At 35.5% G+C, this 21,199-nt stretch overlaps 1 protein-coding gene across 6 annotated transcripts in view; it reads right to left on the reverse strand.

Annotated features, from left to right (window-relative positions):
* The window catches only part of LOC120766250 (polypyrimidine tract-binding protein 1), a 420,921-nt gene that overhangs the window by 138,784 nt on the left and 260,938 nt on the right, over positions 1 to 21,199 (reverse strand). The window lies entirely within an intron of this gene.

Raw genomic sequence — 21,199 nt, forward strand, 5'->3', positions numbered from 1 at the left:
GCTAGGCAAAATGGGCAGATAAAATGCTAGCGATAACAGTAACAAAGGGAGCGCGCGTAATGACAAAAATCAAGCGCACAGCCTCATACACTCGTGGACACACTCACTTGTCATATAGCTGCATGAGCGTATGCGCTGCTTTGGCTAAACATTTTGCTGCGCGCCGGAAGAGCAGATTGTATTACATATATGTATATTTTATGTATGCTCATGCAAATAGCACTGAATGCGCCCTATAAGATACCATTTGGTAGCTGTGTGCATTGGTAGGCTTGAGATAAATGTGCATATTTAGCGAAAAGCTTTTAAAATATGCCGACGCGACACCTTTGTAGCCAGCAGTAAATTGCGCACAATGAAAAGAATGGCTAAGCATAAACTCGGAAGCATATTCTACGCTTTAAAAGACACGTTTGACACGCGCACTGTAGGCTATAGAACAAGTAAATAAATACATATGCTCATGGGCATACATGAATATGTATTAAAATACGTACATATGTGCATGGCTTACATTTCTTTGAGAAACAGTAAAATATATTTATGTGTGCGCTCCAAACACCATGCAACACCTTGCCAACCCTCATGCGCCTAGGTTCATGCAACATTTTTCACACACCCCAATCATGCAACAGTAACACGACACCTCAAAGCCGGTTATTGCTGTATGATGGTAATATTTTTATTTGATTGCGAGTGTCGACCGTCGAGTTATTCACTTTCGTGCTGACTTTTGTGTCATAAAATTTAATTTTAATTAAAATTTCAGCTTGCACACAAAGAGCGAATGCGTGGCTAGTAGTCGCCGCTAAGGGTGCTTGCTGATGAAGCAAAACCAAAAACACACCAGAGCATATAATCACTTGACAAAAAAATAGTACTCGCACAGGCACACATGATTTTTTAATGCTCTCAAACACTCACACACGCACTCAGACAGATATGTGAGCGTATAAGAGAGTTACAGCGTTAAGGTGCATGACAAAAAACGCGCGCAGTGTGGTGGTGTGAAATAAAAATACGCACCAAAAACAAATATTTGCTTTGTAATAATAACAAAATAAAATAAAACGCATTTAAGTGGCTTAGTCTACTTTTAGGGGTGTATAATCTAAAAAATTACATTTACTACATTATTAATGGTGAAAGCGTTTCGAAGCTAACGTTTTTTGTGTAGTGTTTAGTTCAGCCAACGAAGGTGTTTAGTCAGCGCGCCACACTACTCTTCTGAAACGTGCCACAGACTACATACATATGATAAGATAACAGCAACTATTTCAACTAGTTACAATTCATTCCTTCAATTTCGTGATATTTTGCGAATTATTTACGCGTATACTAAAGCAGATATCAACAAAAATCTATAAAGTATTTCAAGGGTGTCGAAAAAGTCTTTTCGTATTTCTAATCAAACTTGAACTTGATTTTTTATATTTATATCAATAAATAAGTAAACAAATGTACCATTTTGGTCGACAACTTTTTGCCATTTTTCTGCTAGAGGCATTATTCCATCAGTGTAAATCGAAATTCGAAATTTCCCGAACGGAAGCGAGCGAACCATTTACTACACGAACTGCTACAGCAACGTCTCCGTGAACTTCACAAATTCATTGGTGGCTTGCGAGGCATTCTTCCCTTTTTTATACAAAAATTTCAAAATATAGCGAATTTCTTTATTTTTTTCACCCATTTTTGAACACCTGTAATTTTTTTTCCAACTTCCCCGAATTTTTTTTTTTTTGGTTAAATGAAGCTTAAAATCTCACCTTTCCAACGTTATACGGTATGACACAATGTGATTGGTAGCTTTGGAGATATACGACTGCAACGACATCTATTGACAAAATACGAAAATACTTTTTCGACCACCCAATATTTACCAAGCTATATTTAGAATATGCTAATTATGAATCAATAGCTGGCTAGCTTGAGCAAACCAGTGATTTAGGCGCCCCGTTACACAGTCAATTTAAAGCACTTTTAATTAAAGCACTTCGATGTGACACACACACAAACGCACAAGAGGTCCTCTATGTCCTTTTTCATCTTTCTGATCAACGCGCTCAGCCTAAGCAAACAAAATTAATAAAAATGCTATGCAAATGTGTGGCTCTAAAAGGCATACAAAAAACGCATAAATAAATTTCGAGTTTTTCCGTTTTCCCCGCCACAGCGTCTAAAAATTAGCAACGCGCTTTGCGGCGCGGTGGCAGCTTTAGCGCTCACCGCATATAAAATCTTGTGCCTACACGCTTTTTTTTATACAATATACGTCAACAACGCGTATTGTTGCTATTGTTGCAGTTGCCAGTGTCGTATGTGTACTTAGGAGCTTATGCGGCTTAACGTGGCACATTTTTCGGTTGCGCCGCAGTATGTTTTTGTTGGCCACAACTTTTATTTTACAATTTTTCTTGTGGTGCGCGTTGGCGCGTTCGGTGAGTACCTTTTTCAGCGCCAACATTTATGACAGCTGGCAGTCGCGAACTCCGGCGCCAACACCAGGCGCAGCGCCGACATCAAAGTAACACACAAAAAAGGCGAATATAAATAGAATGCGAAACGAAGTGATTGTTTGTTTAACGTGTAAAAGCGCGATTTTTACTTTTTATTTACGCTTTTCCTTTTATTTCAAACTGACGCGCGCTGCGCCATGCTGGGCGGTACGATGGCGCTGAACCCTTTTCATGCAATAAATTTGCTTAGTCACATATGTGCGCGCGCGCGTGTGTGTGTGTTCATGCTTATGCGCGCTTATCATTATTATGTGTAGCATTATTGTGTTTGCTTGCGCGCTGCGCACTCTTTATCGCTCACCACTGGCAACGCGTTGCCTGTCTGTGCGCTTTAACAAAGTGCCAGGACTAATTTAAAAAGTTACCACAACGCGAACGCGCAGCGCACAGTAGCAAAATAGGAGAAAAATTGCTAATTAAAAATTTATATCAAGTTTGCTGTAATAGCATTTTTAATTATGGCCCCGCAACAGCAAATACTCCCACACACACAGCCGGTGGCAAGAGCTGCTACACGAAGTCCTTTTCAGCGCGCAACCAAAGCGTGTGTGTTGTTGTTGGGTTGTTTGTTGTTTGTTTGCCAACGGCGTAACGAAACAAAAACAAAAAAGTTTACGACAACAATGGTTAGAATATGATGATTTTTAATGTTTGTGTGCGGCGCAGTTATTTCGCGGAAGCTGGCTATAATTCCATGAATCCACAGCTTAGCATGAAATATGCGACGCGCCAGCAAGCGAGCGGAAGGCAAATAATGAAATCTAAGGTTAACAACAATTATCTAACAAAGCGATAAATAAATATTTAATTAACTGCCTTATAAGTAGCTAGCAAAACAGCAAAATGCAAAATAAAATGATGGGCTAGGGTACTAGAGGCGCGCAAGTAAAGCGCCAAAGCAGCGCGCAGCTCAGCTGTTTGGATAAAAGGAACGGCAAAAGCATATAATACATTTCAGTTGCTACGGATTATTTTTCGTTTGTAATCACGAAGTTTACTTAAATATTTGCGAAGCTTCTTCTTCTTTATTGGCGAAAAGTAGAAGCTTAAATATTCGCGAAGCTGAGAACTCAGCAAAATCTGGAGATGGCGCTGGACCTTTATGATAGAAAGCAAGACCCTACATATTGCTGAGTAACTCTAACTAGTCTGTATCATACATGTATGTTAGGTTAGGTTATACTGGCCGGCTATCACGCCATGCATAGACCTACTGGTCTTTAGTAATGCTAGATCACATACATACATATATAACTAGTGAAGCAAAAACGAAATGAAGCGTCAATGTGCTAGAAACGGTGGTCAGCAGCATACTTATTTTTGAGTTGGAAGCATTTTAAGGGGTCAGTAGGGTGTGTTTTTGACATTTTTTTTTTCATAGAAATTTTTAATCATATTTTTTCACATATCATGAGGTATATCGTGGAGTGTATAAACAAATTTTTTCGGAATTTTTGTATGACATCCGCCAGTTTAAAAAAAGGTTTATTTTGAGAAATATGCGTTTAAAGTTTGAGGTGTGCACTCCGAACGCTCCGAGCGTCGAGCAGTATTATTATTTTTGGAGCGTTTTTGAAACCGTCCAATGGTAATGTGGGCTTATATTAATTCTAAGGGTGTATGGGAACAGAAAATGCAAAAAAAAAAAATAAAAAATTTGGCCGTTATATTTATTGACAAACTAGATGTCAATAAAAATATGGTTTAATAAAAATCTTGCCTACTACTAAGCGACGTGGTTCATTCATCAAATGTTTTTAGGAAACAACTTCTTTGAAAAAGGTTTGTCAAATAGTTCACTGTCATGTTTTTACCTTCTACACAAAGAAAAGTACTTTTTAGGATGGCCTTCAGCGTCCTCAGGGAACTCTTTCTTTATCTCTTCGATCGACTGAAAACGAGAACAAGGACAAATCATACGGAGCCATGTCTGGTTGATCTAGGCTCTTCATTCCGTTTTTGGCTTTAAATTCGGACACAATCGTGGCTCAATGCGATGGTTCATTATCATCGTGTAAAATCCATGAATTGTTCTTCTGCAATTCTGGCCATTTCGACGGATTTTCTCATTTTTGAGCGGCTTTGTTGAGTTTTTTTGGTCTTTGTTCGTTTTTTTCCTCATAAACCCATGTCTTATAGACAGTTATAAAGCCCTCCATGAATGAAGGATCGGAACGCACGATTCAAGCATGTTCGAAGAGATCTGTTTATGGTACTCTTTTTTATAAAAATTCAGCTTTTTTTGGACGAGTCGAGCAAGAACGCGTTTTATACCCAAAATATCCACCAAAATCATTCGAACGGACTTGCGAAAGATGTCGTGCTCCCTAACACTCGCCTGACGACTTTCAGCACTATATCCTTCACTTTTTCAATATTTTCATCAGTTGAAGATGTGAAAGGTCGCGCAAAACCAAGGTATGTCTTCAATGATCTCCCGACCGTCTTTGAAGGCTTTGTACCATACGTAGGCTTGTGTTTTAAATAAAACTGTATCATCGCAAGCCTTTTCCAACATTCATAGACGAAATTTGGTTAGAAATAATTTTATCCATTTTAAAAATTGTAACGAACTACTGGAGTGTACCGACTTAAGCAGCTGCTGTAAGCAAACTGGTTGACAGATCGCGCTCATATTTGGCATAGTAATTACGAACAGTCCTATCAACTTAGCAAAAACCATTTTTTTGAAATATAATTTACGCGAAGAATTTAATTGCAATTTCCCGCGGGTCCATTTTTGCAACAAAGAATATTGAAAGTTGTATGCATATTATAAAATTAGATTTGGAATTCGAAAAGCTACTGTCTCAAAAGAAAAACCTTAAGATTTTATGAAAGTCTCAACTGACAACTGTTCTTCATATCTTTGATTTTTTTTTTTAATTTCAAAGATTTCGTTTTCGTTTTTAATACGATGGACTGTAAAAAGTCGTGCACATTTATGTCATTGGCAAAACTATTTCGATCGCAAAGCTAAAATTTGGCAATAAAAAATTCGAATAAGACCAACCCTCACCCATAATGCCAAAAATGCTTTCAAAGGGTTACGAGACTGTTAATTTTTGAACGTTACAAAGAATACAGTTTGGAATTGTGTACGTTATACCGCACTGAACTATTTAATGAAATGAAATAATTTGAAAATGCTTTTAGTTTTCATTTACAAATTGCATTAAGTCTTTGTAAAAACTCACTGAAATGTGAAAAGGCCAATTCGTAGAAGAAAAAACTTCCCCGAGGTATTTTTAGTTTCAACTTCAGATTTGCAATTTAATTTGCTGCATACAACAAAGCGGGAAGGGCACAAATCGAAATGCTACAAAAACTAACTTTTCCAATTACAGCAACGTAAAAATGACCGAAATTACAACGAATCCAAGTGGAGGACGAAGGCAAATCGGCAACATTTATGGCCGCGCTGGCAAAAGGATATGCGGCAACAACTCAATGCTGTAACAACAATAACTCAACAAGCACGAGGACGCAGTGTGACCCCTTTCAGCGCCTTCAAAGGTCAATGAGCACGCACTTACACTGCATGCTAAATGTAAAGGTACCATACAAAAGGTAGAAAGAAATAAAGCAAAAATATAAAATGGAATAAAAGTAAACTTGAAAAGAACAACGCGCCATTGTTTTAAATCAGAACTCAATTCAACTTTTCAATTCAATTAAAACATTGCTTTTGCACACGCACACACACACACAAGCACCGAGAAAGGCGGCGTGAGCGGGGGTTGAAAGGTTGGCAAGTCTATTAAGCCAGCTAATAGCTAAGTCAGCTAGAAATGGATACAACAACAACAAGCGGCGCATAGAACACACTTCACTGCAGCAACGTCTATTTGTCTTGCTTGTCGGCGTGCGTGTGTGTGTGTGCGGCGCGTGCCTGCAACTGAGCGAGTTAATATTTTGTTTTAATTTCCAGTGTTCGAATTTCTGCCAACAAACTCGCAGCCGACGGCAGTTCACAATTTATCAAATTTCACCTTTGCAATTCAGCATTTTCTTCTGCTGCTGCTAACGGGACTTGCGTTACCTTTATTACATGCTGGCAACGTCTTCCTTCAGATATTCTTCTGCTTGTATACCTTCTTCTTCTCTGCTCCTTTCAGCCTGGCAAGTTATCTCGCTGCAGTCAAGCCAACTCAGTTGGAAGGAAAGCAGCAAAAACAATGGCCTCACACACACACCCACACGCGCTTGTATATGCAAAACAACATGGCAACAAATACAACAACAACGATGATGGGAGTGAAATGCTTTTACAGCAACAATTGTTAGAACAATACAAGGAAATATATTTCATCTTTATTCAACAGCAGCGTGAAAACTTACCAGCGAGCATTGTACTCTACACTGTGTGTGTGTGTGTGCGTAAATGCAAAACGAGCGAACACACACACACACACACACGCATGCCAACAACTGCTCGGGAATAACAATAGTATAAATAACAAAAGTGGAAAAACATCAAAACAATAATAAAATGAAACTACGACAACAACAACAAACAATGCCAACAACAACAAATAAACAGAAAAGTTAACAAAAACAATGAATTAATTGTTTTGTTGCAATGATCTCGTTTAGCTGAGCTTTTTGTTTGCCAGAAGCGGGGGGACTCGGTGCGGTTGCTGCTGATTCTATGCTGCTGTTGCTGCTCTGCACAAAGGCGACCTCAGGCACTTGGGCAGACATTTGACTTGCCTTTGCATTTCAAGCTGTTGCTCGCCATAGAAGTTGAAGAACTCGAATTGTAATAGTTGTGCCTTTGCAATTTATACTTGCTGCATGCTGGCAATCAAAAAAGCCAACTCACAACTACAGCAACAACAAGAAGAAATGTGTTGCAGTACAATAAGCATTCTATAATATAGCCGAGCAGCAAATTGGCGCAGGACCATTATTCTATTCGTAGAATAAACAATTTCATCAACTGCATATGTGTTTGTGTGTGTGCATGTGCGTCCGAACATTTTAACTAAAATATGCACAAAAGCTCATATGCAGAGTTATAAATTTTCTAAAACCCTTAACCCGTTAATGGCTGGTTGTTTGATGTTTTAAAGATAGCAGCTTGAATTCGCTAATTAAGACTCTAATTTCAAATCGAATCTGGTCAAAGATTTTTGATGGTAGCCAACACTATAACTGAGGTTAGCTTATTTAAGGAAAGTATATGTGGAGAATGGAGACATGTCTAAAAGTACACTCAAGTGAGGAAAGTTCTCTGAGTGTCATTCACTTGGGAGCGGCCGATTCTTTTACATATGGCTCAAGCGGCTCACAACTTCCGGTCTTATTTTTCATATAGCACACTAGTAGATTCGGCCAGGCGTTGCTGTGGTATACATTTTATATTATTATTCAAATAATAAACCATTCAATACAGTGAAGTTTTTTTCATAGTGTCCTATCTTCTAAGTTGGTTCGAACTGGAAACAGTGCGCCAAGTTTTGCTAAAATCGGTTCAGTAGTTCAGGAGTCCATCGCTAAATAATATGGAAACACCGTATTTCTACAGAACTGGATATTTCCGCAAGGCACAAAAAGCGAGAAGCTCACAACGTTCTCAAGAAATGAGTTTTGCTTTAGGGTCTATATCCCCTTGTGATAATAAAAAAAATCGATTTCATACGTGTATATCGGATGTATACATATTTGAAAGTATGAATAAGGAAACAGCTAAATCTATCGCATAGTTAACCCACGATTTTGTTAAATTTGTTAAGTAAATTTTCTCATAGAAAACCCAATATTTCGTGGAAGCCGAAATTTTGTCGAAAATAAAAATTTTACTTATCCTTCGCTAACTAATTCTGAACTTATATTTAGGTAAGGTTAGGTTATGTTAGATGGCTGATCAAAGATCTTACCTCACTACTATTCATATATAATCCTTTGTTAGGTCATAGAAAAGAAGAACTGCTGTGTTCGAATTTACAAATTAGCAGAACGCTTAGTAGCCAATACAAATTTCCACAGGCGTATAAATTTCATTCCAGTGAGCTCGGTGGGATGTCTGAAAGTATGTGCTCCTAGTTGCTTATGTCTCTCAAACGCGGAACAGTCAAGAAGGAAGTGTTGAGTATTTTCTAAGTCATATTCTTTCATACAGCTTTTGCATATGGCGTCTGTCTTACTGCATGGACGTCAATAGGGCAATGTACAGTTTATAAAGGACAATGTCTGTAAACTCGGAAATCCTCACTCACTTTTATTTCATGCCGTATCACTTGGATTATGGAGACGCCAAAGCGAACTCTGGGGGCTCCTTCTCAACGCCTATAACGACGAGGGAATTCATCTTAAGTAATAATTTTTTCTTTGGTTTTCGAATTTGAGATAATCTTAAGCAGAAAAATCTTCTTCACCGATTTTTAATGTCTATTAAATTCTTAATAAAAAGAATGAAATATAACGCCGCTTCAAAACAATTCACGAAAAAATGGGTTTGCTGACTTGTAAATGTCTTTAATCGCTTAACTGACAGTGTCCTGCATAAAATATATTCCCATCAAAAGTTCAAAATCTAAGTGAACTCAAAAGACCAAGCTACCTGATAACGGGTTAAAATAATCAAAAGCTCACATATTACTTTCATTTGATTATTTCACAAAATCTCGACTTATGTTTTTGATAAATTCGAAATTTCACAGCGCACTGAATAGGAAAATCATAGGAATCAAAGGGATTACGAAGGAAGTTGCAAGCAATTTGTGAAACTTCACTGAAATGTCAAGGCCTTACAAGTAAACACATTCGGCTGAGTGAAGCGGGTTTAAGAAGATGCAACAAATGCACAAATGCAAGTGTAAGGCAATGCAAAAACAAAAACAACGACAACAAAAACTGCAATGAATTGGCTTGCTGCATGTGGCATAACTAATTAACTAAAAAGTTTCGAAAGAGAATTTAGAGCAAGCTGAGGAAAGAGCAAATCTAAGGGCTAATAAAGATAATGCTTGCGCAAAGAATTTCTGGAAATTTGTGTTTGAATTTAAAATTCGGAAATACCTATGTATATGCGCTTATGCAACTTACAGCAGTTGTTCGATTTATTAATTAAACTTTCGCAAATTTTACTAATAATAACACTAATAACAAAAAAAAATAATAGCAACAATTTCATCGAAGTAGCACATGCCCGCCTTTCGTCGGCGAAACTTTTACAGCGTGGAACTGACACCCGAAAACTGACACACACACACACACACGTGCAACGAAGTAAGTAAACTAACGGCGGAGGTGGGCAACCACACTGCTATTGAACTTTACGCGCGCAACAACAACAAAAATATGTAGCAACTAACGCTGAAATAGAAGCGAAATGTAAAACAAGAATTGTAGCAACCTCAGCTGCCAAAACTTTTATTTTATTTGCGCGGCAATACCTAGACATATATATTGCCACGGCGTGGGAGCCAACGCGACCGTAACAGCAACGGCAACAACAAGTGGTAAAATACAAACACATTTACGAGTCATATGATCGGCGTGGCCGTCGAACGATGGAAAGCGGTAAATGAACCAGCTAGCTGGAGATGAGGTCTACATTCAGGCGCATAAACCAAACTAGGCAAATAAACTTGAATTGCGTGCGCGCGGTGGCGCGGAGGCGGCGCACGAAGTTTACTACAAACTTTTCATGCTAATAAGCCAAACTGATGCTGCTGCGCGCACATTCACAGCTACAACAAATATTGAGCGCGTTGGTGAGAAGTTAAACGACAAGGCCTACCAATGTGACTTCTACACTTTCCTGCCATGGACGGCCCACACCAGAATGCGCACGAATTTGCTTTTCTAAGACGCAAACGAACGCTCATTTCAATTTGTTTGCACAGCGAAAATTCCTCCTGCTCCTTCCTCCTGCAGCAGTCAGTCAGTCAGTCTTGGACGCGGCCGCAGACGCAGGCGGCGGGGTAATTAGGTGCGGCATTCAGCAATTTTACTCGGTATTTGTTTAGCAAAAGAAGCAGAACAAAAAACAAGAAAGCAGGCAGCAAACGCTGAGGGGCGCGTGGAAGCGATGACGAAAATGCCAAAAATTTTATGCAAATTCGGGAGTAGCGCGACAATTGCCATTTAATTTATGATGGCGGGCGGGAGCGTGCGGGGGTGAGTGAGGAAGCCAGAGTACTGTGAGACGATTGCGATACTGTGGGTCTAGCGCTGAGCCGAGACGGTGGGGATATGGCCGCCAGCAAAAGAAATGCCAATTCAGCATTCGCATATTGATTTGTAGCGCTATTGGTTACAAGCGTGCCTACAAACCCTTTGCCAAGCGCGCACACACATACACACACAAACAGCTCGTAAATTAAAGCTGAACGGCAGCAGGCAATAGAAGTCAAAATGGCTGGCAGAGGGTGGGTGAGTGCGGGGGTTGTTGAGGTCGCATGATTTTCACATTTTGTTGATTCAATTGTGGTGGTGTACTCATTAACTTGTTTACCCTGCTCCAGGCAACAACATCAGCAGCAGACACAGCAGCAATTGGAACTGCGGCAGCCACTGCCGGTGGAGGCAAGCTAGAGCGCTGCGCCGCGTATACACGAGTATAGCGTAGCATGGTGGAGGTAGTGGTGGCGGTGTCGCCGTTGGGTTGGGTTGCGTGGTCTGTCAAGCAGTACAAAGCAAATGCCAGCATCAGAGTAACTTTCAACTTTTCGCTTTGATACGCGTTTCAATTTCGCTGCCTGCTTTCTATGAACTTTAATTAGCAACAGATTGATCAAAAACTCATTTAAGTGCGCGGCCGCCTCAGCAAAGTCGAGCGCAATTCGCATTCTTGTTGTTGCTGTTGTGGGCTATTGAAATTTTCCCTTTAAATAGCTATGAATATAGACGAGCCGATAAGCACTCGAACAAGGTAAACATTTTGCGTTCTAGCAAACCACCGCCCGCGCCGTGCCGCACCGCCAGCCAGCGCCTTTCATACTTGTGATAAATAGAATTTATAGCGAAATACAGCACGTAAAATAGGCAAATAAGAGGGCGGTGCGCTGATAATCAACCAAGGTTGTCGCTGTTCACCAAAGACGCAGCGGGCAACAGAGCGCTGCAACGCAGCAGTCATGAATGCCAGTCATAATTATAGCGTTAATAAACGCGCGTGTGACGCGCTCCTTACAAACTGCCGCGCCAAATGTCCTTTGCCGCGCAGCACTCTGCTTGTAATCATACCGCCGCCTTGCGCCTAGCAAAGCACAAACACCCAAACACAGAGGGCGAAAAAAGCGGGAATTTTGTTGCTAATTAAGTTTCGCTAAATAGGCATAAAATATTTTTGGGGAAATTAGCGAAATAAATTTAGTTGGCGCGGCGCGTGGTGAGTAGCAAATAGAGTGGCGTCCACTAACACAACGTTAGCCACAATACGCAGGCGAGGCATTTGCAAAAGACTTTTGACAATTGTAATGTGATAAGGCGCAACGCGGTAGGGGGCGCTCTGAACTGTGACGGAAACAAAAAACAAAAAAGGATTAAGTGTTGTTGTCGAGTAATAATAGGCAAAAATCCATTAATTTAATATTATTTGAATAGGCCAGAAATGAAGTGGAATTCTCCAAATGTTTGGGCGCAAAGTGTACGCACGTCAAGTGGCATCTTGAAAATCCGCTGGCACAAATACGCGCGCATTCTTCGCTTTATAAGCGCGAGGTATGAAGGTATGTAAGAAGTGGCTTTTCAATGCGGTTCAGTTGGACAGTAATTAAATTAGTTTTAATGAAATCGTGCACTTACTAATTCGGCTGGTATTTGTATAACGGGGTAGTAAAGTTGGGGACTCACCTGTAATGAGACAAAAGAGAAGATAATGATTATAAGTGATTGTGATGTTAGAGGTAAAGAAGTGTGTATTTTATTAGCATTTGTTGCATCAAAGTATGCATAGTGGAGCTAAATTTATTATGTTTTATATGAATTTTTTAAAAGATAAAATTTTGAGAATGACAAAACCTAACAAGTAATCAGGCATTTTAGAAAAAAAAATTTAAAAATATAAAAAATTTAGAAAATAATAATTAACGAATAAGTTTTTTTTTGCACTAATTTAAATTTTTCTATTTTTTAGAATTATGGTTTTAATAAAATGTTTGACAACTTGTTAATTATTTTTAAATTAATTACTTTTTTTAAAATTTTTAAATTTTTTTTATTATAACAAATAATTATTTTATATCTTCACGAAATTTGGTATGAGTTTTCGTTCACAGAAATAATGTAATATCGGAAGAAATTGTTCAGATCGGGCCACTATAGCATATAGCTACCATACATACCACCTGTGAAGGGTATATTAGCTTCGGTGCAGGCGAAGTTAACGTTTTTTCTTGTTTTTTGTTTTTTTTTTCACAAATAACAGTATTTCTTCAAAATTTGAATTTCCATATTATTTAAATATTTTCAACTAAAAGCTATAAATTTCAAAATATTTTTGAACAAATAACCGCATAGGGGAAAATATTTTCAAAAAAAAGTGAGTTGTTGTTGCGCTTGAAGTGATTATGCAATAACAGCCAATTAGCGCGCGATACTTGAAGCGCACAAAGCATTTTACAACTCGTGAAATAGCGCGTGTTTGTTATATATGTGTGTGTGTGCAGTATATGTATGTATCAGATAATATTAATTCATCTAGCTTATAATTGCGTATGTATGTGTACGTCAAAACAACTCAAAGGCTGGCGCGCAACGCTTTTCTATGAAAGTACTGAATATCTAATAAATTGTTACAACAAAACAGTGATGTCAACAACAACAATAACAACAACATTAATAGCAAATTCCTTTAACACTTTGACAATTTGCACACAAGTACGCCAATTAATTGTGGAAAAATCCTAAACTGCATATGGCTGCGTGTTATATAATGCGATTAAGCATGCCAGTAGGTATGTGTGTGTGTTGGTATGTATATAATTAATTTTTTTTTTTAAATAATCATTTTGTTACATTCTAGTTGTAGTTGCGGCCTTTGACAAATTGCATGAAATCATCTGTATTTGTATTTGTATTTGCAGTATATATCCGATATTGACTACAATTGACACTGATCAATAAATAAATCCCACTTAATTAAGAGATAAACAGAAGCAATTATGTTATTAATTACACAATGGCGTAAAGTGCTCAAATGGCAAATTTTATGCTGTCCACACAGCAGCAACAACAACGGCTAGCAGAGGTAGGACCAATAAAATGCCTTGTATATGTGTATGTATAATTGAGTTAAAATTAATATTTGCGGGAAATGGCAGTAAATCAAGGTATTTTGCGCAACTTGCAACAAATTAATTTTTATCTGTAGATTTTTATCTTTTTGACGTTAAATATTTCGTATTATTAAGCTAGTTTTTAATATTCTACATATATTGTTGGAAAATATTTATAGGAACTATTTTTAAGTAATTTTTTGCCGCTAAAAATATTTTTTCTTTCTATAATAATTGATTTTTAAAAGAAATATACTTTAGAGGTTATTTTGAAATTGTCAGGGTATATTCTATAGTTATACGATATTATCTTTGACGGCGCTTAAAATAGGACCCTACACAAAAGTTACACTCGAGTCACTGCAGCAAATTCGAAAAAAGCTGTTTCCGGAAAACCGCGTTCAAAAATAAATAGGCTTTCAAAAAACTCAGAAAACAATTTAATAATAATAATAAAAAAATTAAATTAATTTAAACAAAAAAAAAGGAATTAAATTAAATTAATTTAAAAAAAAGGAATTAAATTAAATTAATTTAAAAAATTAAGAAATTTTTATTTTTTTATAATTTAAAAATTAAGAAAAAAATAAACTATGTAGTTTAAAAAATGTCTTAATATTTCTCAACATGTTGTTAATTTGACGAAAAAAATATATAAAATTTTGCCTACATTTTGGCGCAATGTTCAGTAACTTCCCTATTTTAGAAAAAACTTTTGAAAATTAGTTTTTAACAGCCGAAACATTTCAACTAGCTTGTGTGGTGGTTCCAACTTGGTTCATAGTTTGCTTTTTTAAAACTTTTACTATAGTAAGTTTGCCAAATTTTATTAGAGAAGCCGTAGCTTAACAGAAATAACAAATTTCCAATAAGAAAAAAATTATTTAGTTGAAATTTTTTGTTTTAAATTATTTATAGTTATTTCTTGAGAGTAAATGGAAGGCCAAAAAATGTAAACTAATTTTAATTTTGTCTAATTTTTTTAAAATAATTAAAAAATTATTTAGTTTTATAATAGACAGTTTTAAATGTATAATTTTAAATTAATTAAAAAAAATTAAATTAATATTTAATTAATTAATAAAAAAATAACAAATTATTAATTAAATTAATTTAACTTTTTCCCAATTTGCTAAATTATATACATTTTTTTATTATTTACATTTTAACATTTTTTAAATTTATATTTGTTATTACTATTAATACAAATTTTTCCAATCACATTTTTTTGTTATTATTATTTTTTATTTTATTTTATTAATTAAATTATTTTTTTTACTTTTTAAATTTTTTTTTTTTATTATTATTATTAAAATTTTTTTCATTACATTAATTAAACAAATTAATTTTTTAATTTTTAAATTATATTAATTTTATAAATATTTTGTTTTTTTAGTTTTTTAACATTTTTTGTAAGTTGTTTTTGTTATTACTATTAATAATAATTTTTTCCTGTGTCACATGTTTATGTTATTATTATTATTATTAAAATTTGTTCAGATTGATCACCCTGTTTGTAATTTGATTAATAAGCTAAATTTGTAAAAGCAAAAACTGGTCATTGAAAATTATCTGCGCCGCCTCAGCCACTTGATTACGTGAACTGATATGCACAACTATGTAATACCTTCCATTTAAATATTTAATGAAGAGCTACAAAGAGCGAAAATAGGCAAAATTCCTACGTCCTTTCATGAGAAATGCACTCCGACAAGCTCAATTTTACACAAAGTTACAAATTACATAAAAAATAAATTTCAGAAAGAAACCTAAAGCTGAAAATTATATTATTTTAATGTGTAAATTCTCTGCTGCTATGTTGCAATTGAATTATTCAGCATTTTGTAGATTGAGTCAATGGAATGTGACCGCAGAACTGAGCTGAAGCACTCATCAAATGCAGTTGAAGCCACATGGACACACAGACCCGCACACACAGCAACGCATGCACGAGGAAATAAAAGCACTCAGTGCACAGCAAACCTCAGCACACATACAAATAAAAGTATGCGTATGTAGTATGTGCAACACATGCTTATTAGGCCAAAATGATGCGCTTGCCACAAATCATGCCAAAATATCCACAGCAATTCATTCATTTCAAATGATTTGCTGACAAATAGGCTGAACCAGTGCATTATGCGCAAATAAACTGGCAGCCAGCAAACATGCACATGCAACACACATACACGCACATACAGCCACCAACATGCACCCACACAGTTGTGTCAACAAAATATGCAGACAGTTATGTGTGTGGCTGAGAGGAGAATAAACAAATGCACAATTAAAAGCACTGACAGCAACAATAGTAACAACAACAACAACGGCGAGTGGCAAATAACTGCATGGGGTCAAGCACAGTTATGTTGGTGTCAACACATTCGCCGCATATCATTGGTCATGTTTTATTTACCTACACGCCGCCGCCCTCTCTCTCTCTGTGTTGCATGCCACATTTACCTCATTGTTTAATAAATAAACCAGAAAATGCAAAAGGTTACATTTCAGTGCGTCTGGCAGCACATTTCACATTCTGCCACGCAATGATGGCCATGTAGTGACAACGGCCATACACCCAACCTTCCAACAAATTGGTGTGGTGTTAATGTAGTGGCAGGCAGTTGCAATGCACCCAAACGCAGTTGCAACATATATAGTGCGTGTGGCAAGCCAGCATGGAAAATCTGACTAAATGCCAAAATGATGCCGAGACACTGCAGTTGACATTGTTCTCAGCCGGATTTTGTGTGTGTATGCGTGTGTGTCTATGCTAAAATATTTATCAAGTGCAACAGCGTGAATGTGTGTGTGTTTGCTACTGGGAATTGAATTGAAAATGCAATAATAACAGTAATAATTATGACATTTCATAGCATCGTCACAATCAAACTCATTGCTGTCATCATTGTTGCTAGTGTCAGCTATGGCTGTCGATTTGCTGTTGTGGCAAGTTGTTGTCTTTGCCCTTGTATGCATTATTGATTTAGTCAAACTGAATTTCATGCCATTTCCTCGCATGTTCGGCTCCGCAATGCAAGCGGGGGAGTGAGACAGGAATTTGAGCGGATTTTGGATTTTGGTGAAAATAGAGACACAGGGTGACACAAATCACAAATGTAGCTCTGTTCAAATAACAAAAGCACATCCAGTTCGAAATAATCATATATATCATTATTAATCGAGTCTACAATTATTTTTTATGAAATTTCATATAAAATAAAAAATAATAATTAAAAAATTTATAAAATTTGAAAAAAAAATTTTTGGGTGAAATTTTTTTATTTTTGAAAAATATAAAAACTAACTTTATTTTTATTATTGTATTTTAAGCAAAAATTTATATATGTATATGAAAAAAAGTTTTAAATATTAAAAAAATAGTTCAAATTTGTTCAAAATATTTCAATCATATCAAGTTAAACAACAAAAAATTAAATATTTTTAAAAAGTTTCATTCATATTAAGTAAATATAAAAATAATTGAAAAAAAAAAATAAAAAAAGCTAATATTTTAAAAAAATTTTAAAATTAATTTTTAAATTTAACAATTTCAAAAATTTTATGATAAATAAGAATTAAATATTTTAAAAAAGTTTCATTCATATTAAATAAATATTAAACATTACAAAAAATGATTAAATTAAAAAAATTAATATTTAAAAAAACAAAATTTTTTAATTAATTTTTATAAGTTTTGGAGAAACACATAGTTATAAATTTATATATAAAGCTAAAGTTTAAGTAAAAATATTAAATATTTGAAAATCTTAAAAACATACATATGTATGTATGTATATAAAAATATAAAAAACAATATATTTTCCAAAATGTTTAAAAATAATTTTTAACAAATTTTGAAGAAAAAATTAAAAAAAAAAATTTTCGATGCAAAAACGAAATATTTTTGAAAAATTTGATTCATTATTAAGAAAAAAATAAAATATTAAAAAAAATTTGAATTAAATATTTTAAAAAAGTTTATTCTAAGTAAGAAAAAATTTGATATTTTAAAAAATTGTATTTTGCATACTATTACCCATATATGTATGTACATGTTTATGTGGGTATATTTTTCTTGAAATTTTGTGAAAAAAAAATAAATTTATATGTCAAAATAATTTTCACACAAAAATATCGTTTTTTGCAAAAAATAATTAGTACAAACAATATTGAAAAAAGTAAATTTTAAGTAAAAAGTTTTAAATTAAATTTGAAAAAATGTATTTTAAGTAAAAAAAACTTAAATTTTATGTAAAAAAAATAAATATTATGAAAATATAAGTAATGCGTTTTTCAATAAATTTAGACTTAATATTTAAAATTTAACTCAAATATTAAACAAATTTCATTAAATTTGCACTCGAATTCCTTGCAAAAGTTAACGAAAAAATTACAAAAATTTTATTTTAAGAAATGAGCTCTGAATTCCAATCAAATATGCACAAATGTTTGTTGGGCAACAACAGACACTACTAACTTCACTTAATTAAATTGCCATACAATTTGCCACATTCGGACAGTTAGTCATTGTGGCAGCTCAAATGTAAGGCTTGCAAGGTTGCAGCTCACATAAACACACACACTCAAAAACGGTTTTATGATGTCTCTTCCAATCTGATTGTGCTGCGTTGTGAAGGATAATTAGTTACGTTCATGTGAAAGCAATCAATACTGACAAATTGAATGCTGAATTAATAATTTGCTATGGTAAAAATATATTTGTGAATTTGTGCTGATGTGACTAAGCCGAAGTGTATTTGTTGAAACCGAATTAAGTGCACTCTGCACACAAGCGTGTGTGTGTATGAGTGTTTGTGTGTGTTCGAATAAGTTTGAACTTGTAAAAGCATATAACATTCATTATTGATAAAAATAATTTACTTGCAACGTGCAAAATACAATGTTGCAGTGAAAACAAATATTTAAATGCGGCACATGCTTTGCGCTTTGTGCGACTGTAGTGGTAATTTGCGGCAGAAGTTAAGCACTTATGTGATGCAAGTGCCTTTTATTGCAAATTAACTAATTAGAAAATGGAAACAAAGCAAACAAGTGCGCTAGTTAAATGAAGCAACAACTTATTTCGGTTATTTACTGCCGTTATACACTTAGTTATATAATTTACTAGCATCAATAAATAATAAAGCAAGCGAAGCATATGCAATAAATAACTTGTAGTGCCTGAGTTCGGAACGAAATAATACCGTCAAAAATACACCGAAAAGCATATAATCATTTTATCAATTGCTGGCGCTCGTTATCCCCTTCGGAAGTGGCAACATAATCTTTCAACAGCTGTTAAGTGAAAAATTGCACTTCCCACTACCCAACGAAGAGAAGCAAAAGCAGGAAAATATACCAGCCACCGAAAAAGAATAAAAAAGAAAATAAAGAAAGAAGGCAGAATTGTATAAATTTCGCCACAGCGCCCGCAAGTATGCAACACATTCAGGCGTTTGGCGCTCCACTGCAGGAAACCGCACCAGCAGCAGCTGCTAATGTAAAATATATGCACAGGCAAACAACACGAACGCACAACAACAATCACTGCCACACAACAACAGCAAACACATTTCCCAAAGAAAGCAGCAGAAAAGTCAAACCGCAGCCACACAGATTCCTTCGCCAGCAAAATAAAACACACCAAATTGGCTTTTGACTAACTGCCTGCCGCTGCGTCACTAAACTCGCTCGGCGCGTGCTGTTGCTGCCACTGCCGCTGCTTGCCACATGCAAATGGACTGGATTTGTTGCATGCAGCAAGCACCAGGCAGTCAACTCTGCACCGCAGAGCAAAACTTTTGCATTAGTGACAAAAAATACAACAACAATAACAGCTACACAAACAATGTGGGAAGCAAAGAGTGCAAAATAAAAGTGGCGAGGGGAAACCGCAAAGCGAGTCGGGCGCAAGTGAGATGCCAAAGGTGAGGCGTGCTGCCACTACGGGCAAAGTGCTGAGCGGCGGCTGCTGGTAAATGCAAATGAGGCGTCAAGACAAGTCGTCTTCCTTGCCGGCATATGCTGCGGCACGACGACACTACTTGAGTGTATGTATTGTGTGTGTGCCGGTGTGAATGAGAGTGTGTGCGTGTTTGAGTGAGTGTGTTGGTCTATTGGCCCCAGTGAGTTCATGAAAATTCCAAAACATCGCCTGCAAGTGCCAGAATTGGGTGGGCGTTAACTGCAAGCTGCAGCAACAAATGCATAAAAGCCAATGCCGGAGTAAATCTCAAATGTAAATTGGCGATAAAAGCAAAATTTTGCATGCAACATATTTATAGCATAACACACACAGACACCAAGTAAATTTTTATGTTGTGAGTTTCGAAGTACGTGAGTGGCTTTGCGGTTAACTGTATTGCAATAAGTGTTCGTGAACTGGCATTTGTTGCGCTTGAAGAATTCTTCTGCACTGAACTTGTTGGATTTTTCGTCAATAAAATTTATTTTCTAATAAAAATTTACAATATGACATAACTGTGGGCATAAGAACATACTTTCTGTCAATACTGTGTGTTAGTTTACAAAAAATAGATGAAATGAAATTCCTCGAATGTTAAGAAAGTATTGCTGTTTGGCTTTTGGTTGGACAGCCACTATTTGTATTCTGCACAAAGAAAATTAATCGTTGGGAAGTGTTTTGCTAAGTTCAAACGAGGCGAAATTAGCACCGGGAAAGATACACGCAGTGGATTCCTCAAAGCGGCTGTTACCGAGAAAAACTTGGAAAAGTCCCCAAAATAATTTTGGTTGGCCCTAAAGTGAAGTTGTTCGAGATAGCTGAGACTCCAAAGATCTATCTATCTCTGTCAAATGTATTCGATGTATTTTGAGTGAATATTTGGGTATGCGAAAGCTCTGTACAAAGTGGGTACCAAGCGTACTGCTCACAATTCATCAAAAGCAAGAACTAAAATAAAATTTTATCAAAAAAACAAAAAAAAAAAAAATTTAATTGCCCACCTGTTACAAGAAGTATTAAATTTTCGTGTGTATTTTCCATCTAAATCATCAGTTAATTAAATGTTTAAGATAATTAACACTCAATTAATTACTTCAATTAATACCCAATTAAGGACTTTTACTCTAATTGACATATAATCATCTTTTTTTTTCTAATTAAGAGTTTAAGGTTTTACGTTAATTAACACTTAATTAATTAACTTAATAATACTAATTTTAATTAAAATTTTATAAATAATTTGTTTTTATTCCGATTAGGCATGTTTAAAAATTTTCATTAATTAATCTAATTGAAACTCAATTATATAGCATGCAAACATTATTTTATTTTTAATTTTATTCAGTTTGTAGGATAATAATTACTACTCAAATCTGATTTTTGCTATTAATTAATATTCAATAAAATAATTAGAAAGTTTAATTTCGAACCTGTTTCTTAATCTACTCGATTAGTCATGTTTTTCTATTTTTACACATGCGTTT

This window comes from Bactrocera tryoni, chromosome 1 (assembly GCF_016617805.1).
Source record: "Bactrocera tryoni isolate S06 chromosome 1, CSIRO_BtryS06_freeze2, whole genome shotgun sequence".
NCBI classification, from domain to species: domain Eukaryota; kingdom Metazoa; phylum Arthropoda; class Insecta; order Diptera; family Tephritidae; genus Bactrocera; species Bactrocera tryoni.